A 19509-nucleotide genomic window follows, 5' to 3' on the forward strand; every position below is an offset into this window, starting at 1 on the left:
TATTCTTGGACTGCTTTTGTCTCATTTTGGTCGAGGGTTGTCGCCAACATCTCCGAGTCTGAGACTCAACGAATTGTGCTAGCTCCCTTGCTAGCTCTCCTGCTGGCTCCTTTGGTCGAGGGTTGTCACCAACACCTCCGAGTCTGAGACTCAACGAATTATGCTAGCTCCCTTGCTAGCTTCTCTTGCCAGCTCTCAGGTGAGGGTCGCCCATCACCAGCAGTCACCCAGCAAACGTTTTTGGGGGGGCCCTTCACACTGGGGTCCCGCAGTCCACTAATTTGGTTGGGAGTCGTCACCTTCTCCCCGAGTCTGTCTAAGACTCAACGAATTGACCCCCAGCCCCCCCCCGCGCTTACCGCTGGGTCGTATACGCGTACAAGTTGCCTGACTGCAAACTTCAACACCAACCGGTTGGCATTTTTACACACTTCACAGCTTCGGAGTCTTTGGAGTCCCTATCTCTATTCTTTTCTGTCTTCACTGAGTTCCTCTGCTTCGGGTCGTTACCTTGCAGAGAGGGAGGCCCAGCAGCCCTTTTCAAGGACGATGGGGAAATCTCCCCATGGGCGCCAAGTCTTTGAACTGAGCTGTCAGCCGTCTCTCAGAAAGGTCACAGATCCCGGACGAGCCCCCAAACTGTGTGGGATGGCTCAGGTCCCTACATAAATCAGTTACTCAGAGGCCTCTCAAAGTGATGACAGAAAAGTGATTTATTCGATTCTCGAGAAGTGGGGCTCACCTGTAGGAGTAGGAAAGCCAAAGACAAAGAACAGGACAGTGATTTATATAGACCCTAACACAAGTCCCTCCTCCCCCCACTGACCATTATCCTCATTAGCTGAGAATATGGTCTTACATTCTAGACACGAAATCTAACCAATCCCTTTGGAAATGAAGACATCGAGGAATTATGTAAGTTTTGTCCAATCATTGAGACCCTAATACACTACACAGTTTTATATCCTTATATGGAACTATTCTATTCTAAAAATATTGTAACCTTGAGCCTTTAGGCCTTACCTCACCCCTGGGAGAAAAATTACAATCTGAGGAGTCTTCACTAAGTCTATCCCACTCAGTGCCTTCTGTTTACCAAGTTCTGTGCTAATAAACACTGAGGATACAAATAGAAGCAAAGAGAAGTACGGTTCCTACCCTCAAGAAGCTTCCATTCTAATGGAGGAAAGAACATAAAATGGGGCTGAACCGGAAGGAAGAGGTTAATTTACAGTTTTTGTTTTTCTTTTCCTTTTTTGAAATGTGGTGTGTTTTAGCATAAATAGACATTTTGGATTTGTTTTTCAATTTATCTAGCCTCTCTCTGCAGCAGTTAAAAAAATTATTCTAATTCTGCTGACTTTGCTTTGTATCAGTTTATAGAGCTCTCCTCAGTTCCCTCTGAAGCTATCCATTTCATCATTTCTTAATGGTACAATGATGTTCCATTACATTTATGTATTATAATTTTTATAGCCATTCCCCACTTGGAGAGTGCCCTCCTCATTTCTAATTTTTGCCTACCATGAATAAAAGCTATTATAAATATTTTTGTACATATAAATACTTTTCTTCTTTTATTTCTTTGTGATATAGGCCAAGTGTTGATATAGTCAAAAGTTATGCACATTCTAATAGATTTTTGTCCATATTTTTAGGTTATTTTCCAGAATAACTGGACCAATTCTTAGCTCTACTAAGTTTACTAGTGAACCTGTTTTTACTCAGCCCCTCCAACACTGTCATTTTCTTTTTTGTCATCTTTTGTAATCTGATAGTTGTGAGGTGATACTCTGAATTTATTTTAATTTGCATTTAGTAATTATTAATTATTTAGAGCTTTTTTTTCATATTCATAATGTAGCTTGAAGTTTTTCCTTTGAAAACCTCCTGTTCAAACCCTGACCATCCATCTATAAGGGGATACTTCTTATCCTTACAAATTTGGATCCTAGCTAAAATCTTTATCAGAGAAACTTGTGAAGATTTTGTCCCCTAGTTATCCATTTCCCTTCTAACTTTGACTATTAGATTTATTTGTAAGAAATTTAAAAATTTTATATTACTGAAATTGTTTACTTTATCTTATGTCATCCTCTCAGTAGTATAGTCATGAACTCCTCTGTTAGTGTATCTTAAAAGTAATTTCTTCCTCCTCTAATCTGTTAACATAGCCATTTATATCTAGTAATGTATCCATTTGTATGATATGATATAGGTCTGCACAACATATGGCTAGTGGGCCACTTGTGGCCTGCAAAAATGTAGAGTTGCCATTGTGGCACTTGATCCTGTTGGTCAGGTTGACCTGCAACAACCAGCCATCATCAGTAGGTCTAGTCTAAACTAGCTGAGGCGTGAAGAAGTTTACAAGTAATGCAGGTCTGATATATGTCGATCTGAACCTAATTTTTCTGAACTGCTACACAGTTTTTCTAAAAAAACACTTTTCAAACTAGAATATTGGAGGTGTCAGCCGAGTTTAAAAATAGCTAAGTAATTCCTTTTGATGTAGTGTTATATTGAGGCTGACTGTCTTTACATTTTTGTGTTATGGAACTCTTTGGCAGTGTTGAATCACTTTTCAGAATAATATTTTTAAAAGCATAAAATTAAATACATAGGGTTACAAAGCAAACTAAATTATACTGAATATAAATTTTTTAAATGAGTTTTTGGGTCCCAGTTTAAAAACCCCTTCTTTATAGAAAGGGGCTCATTGTGGGCAACATAAGCTGATCATGGCTTATTACTTGATTTTTAAAATGGAGGATCTTTGAAGGTCTTAATTTTTAATACGTATCCAGCTAGTTCTGGAGGTGGATGCCTCTAATCTATGTTATAGGGAGACTTCAGGCTGGTAGATTACTTTAGCTTGGGAATTTTGAGCTGCAGTAGGACTAAGCCAATCAATTGGTTGTCTGCACTGTCTGGCACCAATTATGGTGAGTTCTAGGAAATAGATCCTAAGGAGTGGCAAACTAGACCTGCTCAGAAATAGAGTGGGTCAGACTTCTTTTCTGATCGGTAGTGAAATTTGACCTTTAAGAGGCCATTGTACTTCAAGCCTGAGTGAGATGAGGAGATCCAGTCTCCCCTCCCTCTGGGTCCAACTTAGTACCCCTTGCACATTATAATTCTTGACATACTCAAAAATAATTATCATGTGCACTCTATATCTTTCCTTCTCTGGGCCTAAAGATTAGCAGTTCCCCTAGTGAGTCCATATTATGTGTCATGATCTCAAGGCCCTTCACCATTCTGATTGTCTTCCTCTAGTTACTCTCTGGTTTCTTCACTATCCTTTCGGTCTGATCAGCATTAAAAATTAGCAAAGCTCACTTCTCATCATGAAGTGCTATTTAAAAAAATAAAATCAGGGCTGAAAAAAATGATATATACATGCATGTATCTATACACATACATCTATGTATATGTACACATATTTATGTAAATACATTTATACATGTACGTGTGTGCAGACTCACATTTTATTTATTTATCTTGTTCATTTACCTTGATTTCTGGGTACGAGGGAATAGCATGTTCATACACAGACACACTCAGACACACACAAACACTCCCTGCATTCTTGACGTACTAGTTTATAATTCATTGTGAATTTTCAATATTTAGTTGTTTTATTAATAAAGAACAAAATTAATTAGAACACACTGTTTTTCTTCTGACTCATATCCCCCATATATATGTACTACATATGTGTACATATAGATATTAATGTATGTGTATTTAAACTTAAATAGCATTTTAAGTAACCTGCCATAACTTTTTGTGAGTCTCAGTCAGAAAATAAAAAGCAGTGTTATTTACTGTTATGATTTTAATAATAAATTGTTAAATTGCTGTGTCTCTTTTCTGGAATTGTGTATTTTCTTTCTTTGATTAAATTCTGATTCTATACTGTTACTCACATAAATTAATATAATGACTTGGTTTATCATCTACAATCTTAATATAGTAACTGTGACTATAAAACAATAAATACTTTCTAATTGATTTATAGTACATTCCCTTAAATTTGTATGTTAATTGATTATACTCTTATAAACGCAGGGCAGGGATTGGGGGAGGAGAACAAACCTTTATGTGGCGCCTCCTCTGTGCCGGGCATAGTAAGTGCTTTTACCAGTGTTTTTTCATTTGGTTCTCATTCCAACCCTGGGAAACAAGTAGTGTTATCCCCTTTTATAGGTGAGAAAACTGAAGCAGATGATGACTAAGTGACTTGCCTGAGGTCCCATGGCTAATAAGAGTCTGAAACCAAATTTAAACCCAGAATTTCCTCACCACAGATCTGTGTGGGATAAAAAGACCCTTACTCAAAATCTTAAATAAATAAAGAGGCTTCTCAATAAGAATAGAAAGAAAAGGATTTATTACAATTCTTGAGAAAAGGACTTCCTTCTACCAGGTCAGGGAAACCTGATGGAAGGAGGCAGCTTAAAGAAATTAAAGCACAATTTTTATTCCCTAACGCAGAGAATCTCACCTCTCCATTGGCTGGGAGGCAGGCTCACAATCTAAGCGCGAAAAAACTAGGCAAACCCCGGGAAATCTTCACCTATCCCAATATAGTTACCTCATCTAATATCTAACTTAACTGTTGATGTGGCTTTAGAAAAGAGGGGATGAGGAGAAGCGGGAGCTGGTAGCATTGATGTGACAACGGCACAACAAACAATGGGGAGATTTGAGTAACTTCCAAGTTTTGGCTACAGCCCACAGCACTTTCACAAGGAAAGCTGGTAGCTGATAAGGGGGGGGGAGCCAACTGACTGTCCACAAGCCCTGGATACCTGAAACTTAGGTATCCAAGGAGAGAGGCCTTATGGTAGAGAAATTTTATTTAGAAAATCCAATATTCCCCATATTTTTATTATGAAAAGTCTTCACCATCTCCTCATCTCACTCAGATCCAACACTCTATCCACTGCACAGCTAATGTGAGCAAAATGAAAAATAATCAGAAAATCATTTTAAACTGTTGAAAAAATTTTTTAAATGTCCCTGGATCTCAGAATCTGTTGGGTGGTTGTAACGGGAGTTAAAGATCTTCCCTGCCTGCCTGTTGGTCCTTCATAGACCTCAGGTGGGGCTTGTTTGGTATGAAGGCCTACACCTTTTGTTGATTGCTAATGAGACACTGAGTCACCAGGGGAGGGTCGTGCCCTGCGGCTCTGAGAAGAGTACACATACTCTGAAGTGAGATTTTGCTTTGAATCTTAAGTTTTTGGAAGAAGGTTCATGTGTCAGGTGAGACTCTGGGCAGCCGTTTTAAGAAACCCCCTGGCTTTGAGAACCCAGATGTTGATACTGCCTGTGGTCAGATGGTTGGAAGCCCTGTTTGTTGATCTTGCTTATATTTTCTCTGTTGGTATACCTGTTTGATTAAAGTGATTGCTGACCCCTCAGAAGTTGTTTTCCTTTTAGAAAAGCACATCTAAGAATCTGTGCCCCAGGCCCTCCTCTGTATGCCAGGGTACGTACTGCTACAGCATTATGTGGTATTAAGAATATTAAGAAGTCAGTGTGCCTGCCAGATTTGTATATAGAATATAATTGGATCTTTCTTGATTGAGACTGTTGTAGTACTTCAGAGGCATGATTGAGCCTCAGTTCTCATTTAATGCTGTAAATTATCACAAGAGTTTGATTGTTTCCTGGTTTTGTGATATGCCCTGGAAATTTATTTTTGCAGAATTTGGGTAACAGGTACACTTGAAGAATTAATTTTAAAGTCATCTTTGGATGGAACTAAAGAAACAAAAATTCTAACTACTTTATCCTTTTTAAGTCTTGGTTACTAAATTAGGTAATTTCTAACTAGGTGCTTTCAACAATGGGGTTTCATATTTCAGTAGTAATTTTACAAGTAGTAGAGGAGCATTTTACATTTTTGAACATTATGTACTTTCTCACCCCCTTTTAAGAGTATACTTTAGTCAGTATTTTAATGTCCATTACGTGTAAAAAACTATCGGAGGTGAGAACCAGAACTTATTTGATAGTAGAGGTAAGATACAGAATCAGTTACAAGGTAGACCATGCTAATAAATATATAGCAAATTTTAAAGCATTCACAGAAAGGCTAGGTGGCATAAAATTCTGTAGAGGAAGTCAGCCTGTGAAGAAGGAATGTTTTTGAGAATCAAATTATGATGCTACAAAATCAAGCCAACAAACATTTATTAAATGCCATTTGTCAAACACCATGCCAAACACTAAAGCAGCCTTCATACTCAAGGAGCTCATAGTCTAATGGGGGAGAAAACAGGCAAAACAATTATTTAGAAACAAGCTAGATACGTTTGAAGGTAATAAGCACAGGGAACAAACTACTGTTAAGGGGGGATCAGGAAAAGGTTTTTTGTAGAAGGTGACTTGTGGTTGGACTTGAAGGAAGTCAGAATATGTAAAGAGTAAAGAGAGAGCTCCAGGCATGGGACTGAAAATATATAGCTGGAAGACTGGAAGATGTAGATGAAGTATTTTATTTGAGGAATAGCAAAGAGGTCGGAGTCGCTGGATCTCAGAATAATCACTTCTTTCTTTGATGATCACATATAGCATTTCTTTGTCATTTGCGGGTATTAAAAACTTTTTGAAACAAAGAATAAGTAATGAGTGTGTGGAGGTCTATGTTAATACAAGTGTGCAGTAGATACTTAGCCATATAATTTCATGATTTTGACAATTCTCTGTTAAAGAGAAACTCTCTGGATATATCCAGAAATACTTCATTCTAAAAATTCTAACGTTGTAACACCATTTCATATCTTCTGTTTGTTTTCTGGTGTTTCTTTGACAACCTAAACTATGCACATTTCTTTTTTGAGCAAGTGCTTATAGGAAACTTTGGCAACACCACATTTATGCTAAGCTAATTGAATTATAAAATCAGTGGCTAGACTTTTGTTTCCTTGCCAGTAATATCAGCTGATGTTTAGGAATATTTTCAATGGCATACTTTCCTGATAATTTTCAGCTGTCTGTAATAAACTGTCATTTAAAGAAGTTCTTATTCATGAATGTGTATAATTTCTGAATTTCTTCAAAGGATTACACCATGGAAAAATGTAAATCTGGTTTACACATGGTAAATCATGAAACTCAGTGAGTGAAAGCCTAATGTTAGGAAAGAAAAAATAGAGCTTATTCCATGATTTTGAGAATGGATTTCTTCTTCTGAAGAAATGTCTTTGGCCATTTATCAAGTGGAAAATGTTTCTTATTTTTATAGATTTGGCTCAGTTCCCTGTATGTTTGAGAAAGGAGACCTTTATCAGAGAAACGTTATCAGAGAAACACCCCCAGTTTCCTGCTTTCCTTTGAATTTTGGCTGCATTAGTTTTATTCATGCAAAAACTTTTATTTTATGTAATCAATCTTTCCACATTCTGATTTCCAGGTCAGTTGTTTTTCTGATGAGTTATTTCATGTTTTCCATATTTTCATCCTTTTGACTTTCTTTTATTATTTCTTATTGTCTTATGGAGTCATTAACTTCTGCTTGCCCAATTCTCATTTTTAAGGAATTATTCTCTTCAGTAAGCTTTTGTACATTTTTTCATTTAGCCAATTCTGCTTTTTAAGGAGTTCTTTTCTTCAGCAAAGTTTTGTGCCTCATTTACCAGTAGTCCAATTCTGTTTTTTTTTAAAGTGTTATTTTCTTCAGTGTTTTTTTAATGCCTTTTAATAACCAAACTACTAATTGTTTTTTTTCCATAATTTTCTTACATTGTTCTCATTCCTCCCCTCACAAATTTCTCCTCTGTCACTCTTATTTGATTTAGAAAACTAATGTTTTTAGCTCTTCCAAGAATTCTTGTTGGTGCTTTGCTTGTAGTTGGTTTGACATCTTTGTCTTCTTCTGAGCTTATATCTTGATCTTCCGTGTCATAGTAGCTTTTTATGGTTAGGTTCATTTTTTTGTTGTCTATTCATTTCTCCAGTCTCTTTCTTGAGTTTGAACTTTATGTTAAAGTTGAGCTCTGTTTTGAGGGGTAATGGCAAGGATTCCGGCATACACAGGAAGACCTGCTGAACAGGTTCTTAGATCTGCTTTTCTAAAAGGAGAGCAGCCTTTGAGGGATCAACAATAGCTTTAATTCAGTATGTATATCATTCATTTAGTTCAGGGGGGAAAAAGTCAGCACCCTGAACTTCAGAGAAAGTACAGAGGAAATAAAGACCAACAGACAGGTCTTCCAACTGTCTGACCATAAGCAATACATGCATCACAGATCAACAGACAGATCCAACAGTCTGATCATACATACGTAATTACCAGAGAGAGAAGCACCAGCACCTGAGTTTTCAAAGCCAGGGGTGTTCCTTAGTGGCTACCCAGAGTCTCATCTGGCTAAACAAACACTTCCAAAGAGTAAGCCCCAAAATAAAACCTTACCTCACAGTATATATACACTTGTCAGAGCCAGTGGGCATCATGACCCTTGAGAACCAGTGTCTCATTAGAAATTAGCAAAAGGTGTGTGCCTACCTACAAAACAAGCTTCCCTTAATGGACAGGCTCATTAATGGATGGGGATGATCTTTAACTCTCATTAACATTAGAAGTAGCTTTTTATGGTTAGGTTCTTTTTTTTGCTGTTTACTCATTTCCCTAGCCTATTTCTTGACTTTGAAGTTTATGTTAAAGTTGAGCTCAGTTTTGGGGGAGGGAAGACCCAGTCTTCAGGCTTTTCCTACACTGCTGTTTTCAGAACTAGTTCTTGAGTGCTTTCAAGGTGGTGTCACTTAGGAAGAGATGTGATCACTGTTCTCTCTTGGTATGAGCTTCTGATATGCCCCTGATCCCTTGCAGCCACACGCAGTACTTATGGTCAGGGCCCTTGCTCTTTTGGGACTGAAAGTGATATTGCTCTTCAGGACTCATTTGAAACTGAACATGATAGGGATACTCAGAGTGCCTGCTTCTTTGTGTCTGTAAACGCTTCTCTCTCCACCCAGGAACAGTGACTCAGAAGTGGGTACAGGCAATGGATTTGCCAAACAGCGCCTTGTCCTATGCCCACTGCTAGCATAGGAGTACCCTATATTCTCTTTTTCCTCACTTACCAGAACCTTCTACCATCTCTGACTTGAGAACTCCTGATGCTGCTGTTGCCATCTCTCCAATGTTCATGACTGGTATTCCTATCACATGGGTGAGCCGCTTGTCATAGACCTCTCTTTCTGACCTCCTGAGTTTTTTTGAGGTGGAAAATTGTCCCATCCCAATCTTTTGTTGGCTCAGCTGCTCCAAAATTCAATTTGAGCTGCTGTTTTAAAGTTGTTTAGAGGGGAATATTGGGAGAACTCAGCTGTTTCTTCTCCACTATCTTGGCTCCAACCCTGCTATATTACTTTTGAAATGATAGTTTCATGAGCATACATTTAATTATTAAATGTTTAATAGAGCTCAGCAATTAACTTTCTGGTCTCTAAAGAAGTTTTTGGGGCGGAGCCAAGATGACAGAATAGAAGGATGGACCTGTTGTATCTCTACTCCTATAGCCCATAAAATACCTGTAAAAAATGACTCTAAACAAATTCTAGAGCAGCAGAAGCCACAAAATGACAGAATGAAAGAGATTTCCAGCCCAAGGCAGTCTGGAAGGCTGACAGGAAAGATCTATCACACTGGGCTTGGAGTGGAGTGCAGCCCAGCCTTGGCCACGCATTGCAGCAGGAACAGGACTGGTGCATGCTTCGGGGTGTGAAGTCACAGGTAGCAGCTGCAGTTCCCAGATTTCTCAACCCACAAACAACAAAGACTTCAAAGGTCAGTGGGAAAACTCTTTCACCTGGGTGAGAAGAGAGCAGGGTCCAACCTCAGCCCTGGCCCCAGGGCAGCAGCAGCCACTTTTTGGAGCCCTTGACCTAAACACCCTGGGGGAATTGAGCAGCAAATCTGGATCTCAGTCCTGAGTGGCAGCCCTGGGGTGAGGAAGAGCACTGATGTGGTGGAGGTGGTGGAGGCTTTGGAGAGGTAATTCTGTTTGCAGATCCTGGGCAGAAAAGTTTGTGGTTGCTTCCAGACCAGACCACAGGTGAGGAGAAGAGCAAACTCCTCTCCCTTGATTGTGCCACCTTGGGGGAACTGAGAACTTACAGTTCCCTAGAGTATACCCTCCACTTGACAAAAGAGTTTTTGGGATAACATGCCAGTATAATACCTCAGGAGGTTTATAACTATGGTATAATACCAGGTAATGTTAATGTCAGGTAACTGGTATTACCTGACCTATTTTTTGCTTCCAGGAAAACTGAAACATGACAAAAAATTTTCTCAAAAAGATACTTGTATCTTCAGGGTTACAACTTTAAAATCTACCTGATAGTCTGATAGTCTTTCAGATGTATAATGGAATTTTGAAGTGCTAATTTTTATTTCTGTTTCATTTTTTGTGTTTTCTTACTGAGCTGAAAACCAATTTGTCATTATCTTCCTAGTAACCTGTAGCATGTCAGAGTTTTTTTTTTTTGTTTTTTTTTTTGGTGGGATCAGTCTAGGTATCAAATACTGTATTGTGGTCAAGAAGGATAATACTGAGAAAAGGCCATTAAATTTGACTGTTAAGAGATCAGTGGTCATATGGATTGGGGGAATAACTAAACAAATCGTGGTACATGAATATTAATGAAATATTATTGTGCCTTCAGAAACCAGGCACATAGAGAAGGTCTTACTACTGGAAAATGTATGTACTAAACCAAAATAGCAAATAATACACACAATGTCTATGGCAATGTAAATGGAAAGAGCATCAGCAACATTGGAATAGAGTACTGTGGAATTATAATGACCAGAGTTGCTGCCAAAGATAAGATTTGAGAAGATGCTTTTTTCCATTTCTTTACAGAAGTATGGATCTCTGGGTATAGCATAATGCATAAAACATCAGACTTTTTTGGTTATGTTGGTTAGTGTTAGCTGAACTCTGTTCTACTTTTAAACTTTTTTATTATTTTATTTTTATTTTATTTTATTTTTTTTTAGTGAAAGGGATTACTCTTGGGGAGTGGGGGAGAGAATAGTGGTGGGAAATATAGGTGATATAAAAACAAAAGAGATCATTTTTTTTTTTTTTTACAAAGATCATTTATAACATTGAAGATAATGGTTGTAGTACAGTGAAGGATAAGGAAGAGGATTAGAGACTGAAAACACCTGAAGGATCCCTGTAACCTGCTCCCTAGACCCCAACATGAAAATAGGAAAGTGCATTAATGAGATGAGTTGAGGGTAAAGGTAATGTGATATGATCTGTGACACACACCTGAGCCTGCTTATCCCTTTCAATGGAAAAAACAGGAAAAATATGTGTTGGGGATGGGTTTTTCTAACTACTGCCCTAGAATTTCAGAGCTGTCATACTAAGGGGTACTTTCAGTAGCCATGAACTGATCTAGGTGGCAGAATGTGTTTTTGCTGAGGTCAGTAAAGGCTTTGTCTAGTTTTTCTGCTTCTCTGTATTTATTTGTGAGGAATTTATGTCACAGTACCTGACTTTTTCTGTAAAGGTGCTATGTACAGCTGAGAAATATGTGAATTCCTTTGTTTTTCCATTTAGTAATTGCCAGATTTATATCATCTCTAATTTTTTTAAAAATTCTATTCTGATCCTTAATTTCTTTCTTGTTTATTTTTTTCATCAAATATGTCCAAGGCTGAAAGGAGTACATTGATTTTTCTCTACTTCTTCCTACAATAAAACTAATTTTATTTTTGTCACTTAGAAGCTGTGCTGTTCTGTGCATTTTATTAAGTATTGATATTGATTTGTTATTTATAGTGCCTTTAAGCATAAATGTAGTTTTCCTTCTCATCTCTTTATTGCATCTATTTTTACTGTAGCCTTATTTGAAATTATGCATACCATCTCTGCTTTTCTGAGTTCACTTGAAATATAATAAATTCTTTTCCAATCCTGTATCGCCAAGGCAATATTCATAGCACTAGTAGTGACTATGAATATGCTGGCATAGTTCTAAATCGCAAAGTATAACAGACTCTCCACATAGAAGGCAGAAGAAAAACATTTATTCAGACATCAGAAAGCCAAGTCCCAGAACCAGAAAGCTAAATCTGTCATAGTAACCAAGAAGTCAATACACATTATTACCTCAGTGGGCAGAGCCATTCCCAAGCCTCCTCCTTTTTCCCACAAATAAACATTCCCTAGCCTAGCTGTGCCTGCCTGCTTGTGTCCTTCCCAGCTCTGACTAGCCTGACCAACTTCCTCCTAGCTGTTTCACCCTTCCTGTTATGCCCCTTCAGCAAACTCCTCCTGCCACAGGTGACTTAGGCTTCCATGTGATTTAAGCAGGTCACATGGGCCTGTTAATGAATGGGAAAGATTTTCCCATTTAAATTAGCATTACAAATCCCTCCTTTCAACTCTGTGAATCTTTATGCTTCAGGTCATTTTCTTATGAACAGCATATGGTTTGATTTTTCTTTCTAATCCATTCCTTTATCCTTTTCTGCTTTGTTAGTGAATTCATCCCATTTATGTTCATGATTATATGATCATAATAATTGTCCATTTTCCTCCATTTTTTCTTTGTATATTTTTTCTTTTCTTCACCCCAGAACTCCTCTTTACGTAGAAAAAGAAAGTGGTAAGAGAGGAGTTTGCTTAGGACTTCTTCTTGCTGCTGGTCTCTTCCTTTTGCTCCACCACAGGGTTTACTTTTTTCCTTTACTCTTCATCCCACTTTGACAGTCCCCCATCAGACATTTGAGTCTTTTTTTAATTTAGGCTTGAATACTCCTTCACCTTATGCCCTTTCTCTTAAAACACCTTCTCCTCTCTCTGTCTCCTCTATTTTTCTATTGAGTTTAATGTATTTCTGCACCAAACTCTTTGTGTGTGCATTTCTGCACCAAACATAGGAGTATGTTTGTTTTGGTCAAATGAAAGTGAAATTTGTGGGATACTCATTTTCCCAACCCTTCCTTCCATATTTTTGTACACTCTTCATCTCATATGTGAAATTTTCTGTTGTTTTTTTTATCTAGTGCATTTTTAGAGCTTTACTGTGTTGTTTGTTAGACTGCTTTGTGTCTTAAAATGCTTTGATCCCCTACTAATGTATATTTGAAGACTCAGTTTGGAGTTGGACATTATTTAAGATCAAATTAAGACTTGAGTTGTACTGTTGGAAGAAAGAAGTTGCTGTGTGACTTGCCATTATTAACCCCTTTTCTTTTTTTCTTACTTTAAAAAAAAATTTATTTTTTCCCTAAGTATATATAAAAACAACTTTTAACATTTGGTTACCTGAAATCATCCTGCTTTTCATTTCTTGGTTATTGTCCTTTGTTTTCAAAGAGGAACAAAATGACATCGCCTTGATAAAGTGAAATTTCAGTACGTCTGACTGTGACTAATCAGACCAATACGAGCTCGGAATGCTCTACCACAGGTGGGCACAGATAGTCTGTGTGAATATTTGGGGTGGATATCCCAAATTTGAGCATCCTGCGTTTACTTCGTGCTGTCTCAATTCTGCTTTGCTCAAAGAGCACAGCACCTTTTCTGATGTGGGCACACCATGCTAAGCCATCCTGTGCCAGTGTCTCCCATGTTGCACAGTCAAACCCAAATTTCTTGAGACCTTGAGAGTGTCCTTGTATTGTTTCTTCTAGCCACCATGTGATCGCCTGCCCCAGTCAAGTTCTCCATAAAAATAGTCTTTTTGGCAAGTGTACAAGTTGCATTTGAACAACATGGCCAGCCCATCAGGGTTGCACCCTCTGAAACATAGTTTGAATACTTGGCAGTTCAGCTCAAGCAAGGACTTCAGTGTCTGGTACCTTTATCCTGCCAGGTGATCCTTAGAATCTTCCTAAGACAGTTCAAATGGAAGAGATTCAGTTTCCTGGCATGGTGCTGGTAGACTGTCCATGTTTCACAAGCATATAACAATAAGGTGAACACAACGGCTCTGTAGACCTTCAGTTTGGTTGTCAGTCTAATACCTCTTCTCTCCCAGATTTTTCTTTGGAGCCTCCCAAACACTGAGCTAGCTCTGACAATGCGTGCATCAACCTCATTGTCAATGTGTACATGCCTGAAAAGTACACTACCAAGGTAAGTGAACTTATCCACAGCATTCAAAACTTCTCCATTTGTTGTAACCGATGGTTCCATATATGGATGGTGTGGTGGTGGCTGATGGAGCACCTGTGTTTTCTTGGTGTTAATTATTAGGCCAAAATTAGCACAGGCAGCAGAGAATTGATCTGTACTTTGTTGCATCGCAGAGGCTGCATTGAGTACACAATCATCTGCAAACAAAACATCATGCACCAACACTCCCTTCACGTTGGTCTTGGCTTGTAGTCTTTTCAAATTGAAGAACTTACCATCAGTATGGTAGTTGACCTTGATGCCATGTTCATCCTTATTGAAAGCATTTGTGAACATGGCTGAAAACATCATGCTAAAAAGCATAGGAGCAAGCACAAAGCCATGTTTCACTCCATTGTTGACTGGGAAGGCACAGGAACTTTGTCTGTTATCCAGAACCCGGGCAAACATGCCATCATGAAATTGACGTATAATGTTGATGAACTTCTCTGGGCAACCAAATTTTGACATAATTTTCCATAAACCCTCAGGACTAACAGTGTCAAAGGCCTTGGTTCAATCTACAAACATTGTGTACAGACCTCTGTTCTGCTCCTGGCATTTCTTCTGGAGTTGTTGGGCAGCAAACACTGTACCGATTGTTCTTCGATGTGGGGTGTAGAGTGTGTTCAGGGAGGACCAGTACCTTTGGTGTGATGGCTGCCAAGCCCTTTGTGGGACTCTTTCTACCTTTGGTGTCCACCTGTTCCACCTGTCACCTGTGGTTCCAAAAAGCTGCCGCATGTTCTGATAAATCATTTCAGCAGATGGGTCAAACCAGGTTGAGGGTAACCAAGGGGTTCTCAGATGCATTGATGAGTTAGGAGGGTGTCTACCCCAAGCATGTGAAGACTTCATCTGGTGGAATGGTTGGATGAGAACAATTTGTTCCAACAGCCATGAAGGCAGATAAAGCAGGCAATGTGGAGTGCTTCAAGCTTGGTTAGACACCAAAGACACCAAGGTCATCCACTGCAGCCTGAGTCATTATCAGCCATCTTGACTCTGTCCTGCCATTTCTGTATTTTCATTTCTTATAGCACACTTACATTCCATTACAATCATATACCACAACTTCTTATCCCTTTTCTTAGCTTTTTCATCTTTTGATAGGAAAACAGAACTTATTTTTTATGCTTTCTTAATTAACAAACATTTATTAATGTTTCCTGATAATTTCACTCATCATCCATGTGACTTGTTACACAAAATCTCCTCCCCCTTAGTCTCTCTTTTCTCCTGTTCAAATGTAAGGTCCTTGAGGGCAGCGACTAGCTTTCCTAAGCACCTAGTAATCTTTTGTTTCTAACTCCACCATTTAGCAAATGTTGCACATAATAAATAGCTTTTCCATTCTTTTTTTATTGATGCATTTATGAAGCATCAAGTTCTCATTAGGCATATTGTACTATACTAGAAATTCAGAGGCAAGAAAGAAATAGTCCTTGTTCTGAAGGAGATTACAGTTTATTGAGAGGACATTATATACACACACACACACACATATATGTATATATATACTTAATATATATAGGATAAATACAAAATGAGTAAGCTCCTTGAGAGCAAGAACTGTTTCCTTTTGCTATTATGGAGGGATGACACTAGGATTTGAGGATCCAAGAAAGACTTTATTTATAAGATGGTGCTTCAATTGAGTTTTGAAGGAAGTTAGGCCAGAAGTTGAATCAATATCTGTAGAATCTGCTTATAGTAACTTTTATAAAAAGTAAATTACTTTTGGGATATTAATGAAAAGATACTTACATTGCATCATTAAGTCTTTTATATTTGCTACTAAATAAACTACCACAGGTTTCCTGTTTTAAACTAAAAAGTGTTTACTGATGGTTTCTGTTTCTTAGATTAACATAGTTATCTGTAGAGTCTTTCCCCTTGACCCTTCCAGACAGCTATCCCCATATGACAAATAGTATTTTTTTAGAGAGGAGAAAAAAAGTCAGTACAACTGATCAGTAATTGAATAAAGGTTTTTTTGGCCTGTTATATTCTTCCAGGAGACCTATGATCCTTAGATTTTTCTCTATGTATGCTGTCTTTGAGATTATTATATTTTACTTGCATGGTGAGCATATTTTATTTTGCTGTTATGGCTTTTAGCTTCTCTTCTGTATTCTCCTTTACTTCTTTATATTTGCATTCTCAAGCTCTCTTTTCTGTCTTGAGTTGTCTTTTGTTTCCTTGGTGAGGCTTGCCTTTGTAGATTCTCCTCAGATTCCACTGAGTCCTCTGTCTTATCAAGTATTGGATCATTTTTCTTTGTTATCCATTATTTCTTCCTGGATGTGTGAACTCATTTACTAGATCTGGATTCCATATTTCCTTTGGTTGTTACTGCTTTTCCTATTGATTTCACTGTTTATGTTCAAGGTATTTAAGTTTTCTTCCTAAAATTTTGGATAATTTCATTTTCCTCCCTTATTTTCCCTAGTCCTCAGTAAATGACTCCTGCTCTGATTGTGGTTTTCTTGTGGAGATGGTTCTCCAAGATGGTTTTTGCCTCCATTCAAACTGAACAATTTGCAGTCCATCAGTTTGTGTCTCTGCCCCAGCTGCCTGCTCTGCTTATTCTCTCAGTCTTGGAGTGCTGCACAGTCCCTGAACACATGCAATATTTTGTCCTGGTGTCCTGTCCTGTTCCTTCTATTTCCTAGTTCTTTGACTGGGCACCAGTACTTTCTGAACTTTACAGCACTGGTGCTTCTAGGGTTGTTCCCCTGGGCACCAGTTCTCATAAATATCTTAGATGTATACATAGGTATGTGGAGTCTGTGTAATAGTTGTCAAAGTTCCAAATCTATATTGGAAAAATATTAGTATAACATTCTTTTAGAACACAATTTTCATTGTAATTTTACGCTGTCAGAATTATATAATTGCTAGTTTCAGCTTTCACATTATAGAAATATTTGTTTATAGGCATCATGATAATAATAGAGTAATTTAAGTCCATGACAGTAATAGAATGAACAGGAACAAGGTTTTGGAAGAAAAAAAAAGAACATTTTGTTAATTCTGTCAACAAGGAAGAAAGTGTATTTATTTCAATATAAAAATTATATATTTCTTATGTTAGCTTTTGAAATGAAAAAGAAAAAAACAGTGTTTTGTAGAATAAGAATTGAATTAGCTCTAGAAAATGTACCTGGGTATCTTTTTACTCTCTCTGTCACTCAATAATGTTATTATTTTCCACCTGTTATGGTAGAAATATCTTCTCTTTGAGTTTATGTGGTAGACCAGACATATTTACCACAGTGCAGAAATTCTAGAGGTAAAGACTACTAGGTTTTATTATTATGATCAAGCATAGGTTCAGGCCTCAGAGATAATCTGAACCTCTGTTAAGATATCTACAAGCCCTCTTGTAGACAAAATTATATCAGTGACAGCAAGATAATTCTTTTGCATATTGTAGTTTTTTAAAGTTAAAAGTTAAAGTTAACATATAAGTTAAAGAAAAGATCCATAATCCCATAGATTTTTTCAACATCATAAAATTTGAACAAATTTAGTTAAACAGAGTCATAATCTCATACACCTGCTAAGGAAACAAACCTCGTCAAAGTCTATATATAGGTAAACTAAGTCAGGTTAGAAATTAAATTACATTTAGAAGATGTACGAATAGGCTGTTTTGAAGATTCACATGTCTGGGAAAGATTTGGAACAATTAAGATTTTTCCTCTGGCTTCTTATAGAAGGAATGTTTAAAGCATTAAGTAAATTTTCCTTTCCTGTGGGACAGGTTTTGGTCAGGTGAAGTTAATATTAACAGAAGACAGTTTCAATTAATCAAAAGTTTTAGGAGAAATAAAAGGAAATCAAAAATAAAAAATTCCCATTCTACATCCTAAGATATATGTCACCATTCACAATGAAAGAGAACAGAAGTGTGTAACAACTTGAGCTTTAAATGCTTCCTTGTTCTTTCCCTCTGTATTCTTTTCTATTCTTTAGACATTTTAGTCTGTATGTGGGATTTTTCAGTCCTAGAACTCTTAAGTATTCCCTTAGGGGCCTTTAATGCTGTAAATATACTTTCTTCTTTCCCATTATGTATTTGACCTCCTAAATTTGGACCAATGAATATGATGAAAAATGGAAAGAGCGTTGTAAACATTTAATTTTAAAATATTTTTTAAAGACTACCAGTATGCATTTGTGAGAATTCCTGTTTTTATTGCAATACTCTCCATCATAAAATTTATTTTTTTTTATTGAGCATATCAGATTAGAGGGAATGAATATTCCCCTCATATTCTTTCAACTTTAATTTAATTTATACTCACTTTCTCTAACATGAATGCACACACACTGTTGTAGTAGCAGAGACTTTGTGACCTGTGGGAAGCTACAAAAAAAAAATAAATGATAAATGTGTCATTTGTGCCTTCAGCACCAACATCTGGTGATAAAGTCTTAAGAGAGTCTCTTGCTAGTGTGTCTCCATTCTTGTATGCCATAGGGATTTGAAAAGGGTGCTAGTTTGTTACGTCAATAAAAATGTTGGACTAAATGATAAAGACTAGACTGCAAGTTATGGAGAGATAGGATAGAATGGAAAAAGAACCACCTTAGAGTCAGATATCAGGCTAGGGTTCATATGCCACTTCTGATACCTACTGACTTGGTGACCTTAGAGAAGTCACCCAGCCTTTCAGTGACCCAAATAATTTTCTGAAACTAACTCTCAAGTTTTACAGCTGCAGTGGATCTGTGTTGGTACATGAGATTTCCTCATGGGAAGTTCCTTAAATGAAGAAATCACAGGTCCTGACATTTATTTGGGACTGATGTTCCGTTAGTTTTTAGAGATCAGTTGAAAAAAGCCTCTCCATTTCATTACCCTCGAAACTTCTGAACAATGATAATATCATGCCTCATTCATTTGTCAGGTATCTAGTTGTAAACCTCTAGGCAATAACTCTTGAAAGATTTATTTTAATTATTGAATTCATATTGGTTTTATTGGCTGTGTCTGAGTAAGCAAACATTTATTCTTTGCTTTAGTCACAGTTACCAAGGCAACTCAATTTGGAAAACTAGGGTGGTTGAACGTAAATTAAAAGTCCTCCAAACAAATTCTTTGAAGTAGGATAGAATTGATATTAAGAGTTTGTAAGTGGTTTACTAAGATTATCCCTAACTGTGAAATAAGGGTGCAAAATAATATTTAAACAGATTTTGTAATATTTCCATATATTGTATGTATCTCTGTAGACTGTAGGTAGTTTTTAATATTTTACCCTAGCTGAAAAGTTATTGAAAAATATTTACTTTCTTGTGGTTTATTCTCTCCTGCTCATCATCAGTGATCTAGATA

The 19509-nt window shown here is 37.3% G+C and overlaps 1 protein-coding gene across 10 annotated transcripts in view; it reads left to right on the top strand.

Moving 5' to 3' along the window:
• CASK (calcium/calmodulin dependent serine protein kinase) overlaps positions 1 to 19509 on the top strand; it is a 436118-nt gene that overhangs the window by 68274 nt on the left and 348335 nt on the right. The gene's annotated exons all lie outside the window — the stretch shown is intronic.

This window comes from Notamacropus eugenii, chromosome 5 (genome assembly GCF_028372415.1).
Source record: "Notamacropus eugenii isolate mMacEug1 chromosome 5, mMacEug1.pri_v2, whole genome shotgun sequence".
NCBI classification, from domain to species: Eukaryota; Metazoa; Chordata; class Mammalia; order Diprotodontia; family Macropodidae; genus Notamacropus; species Notamacropus eugenii.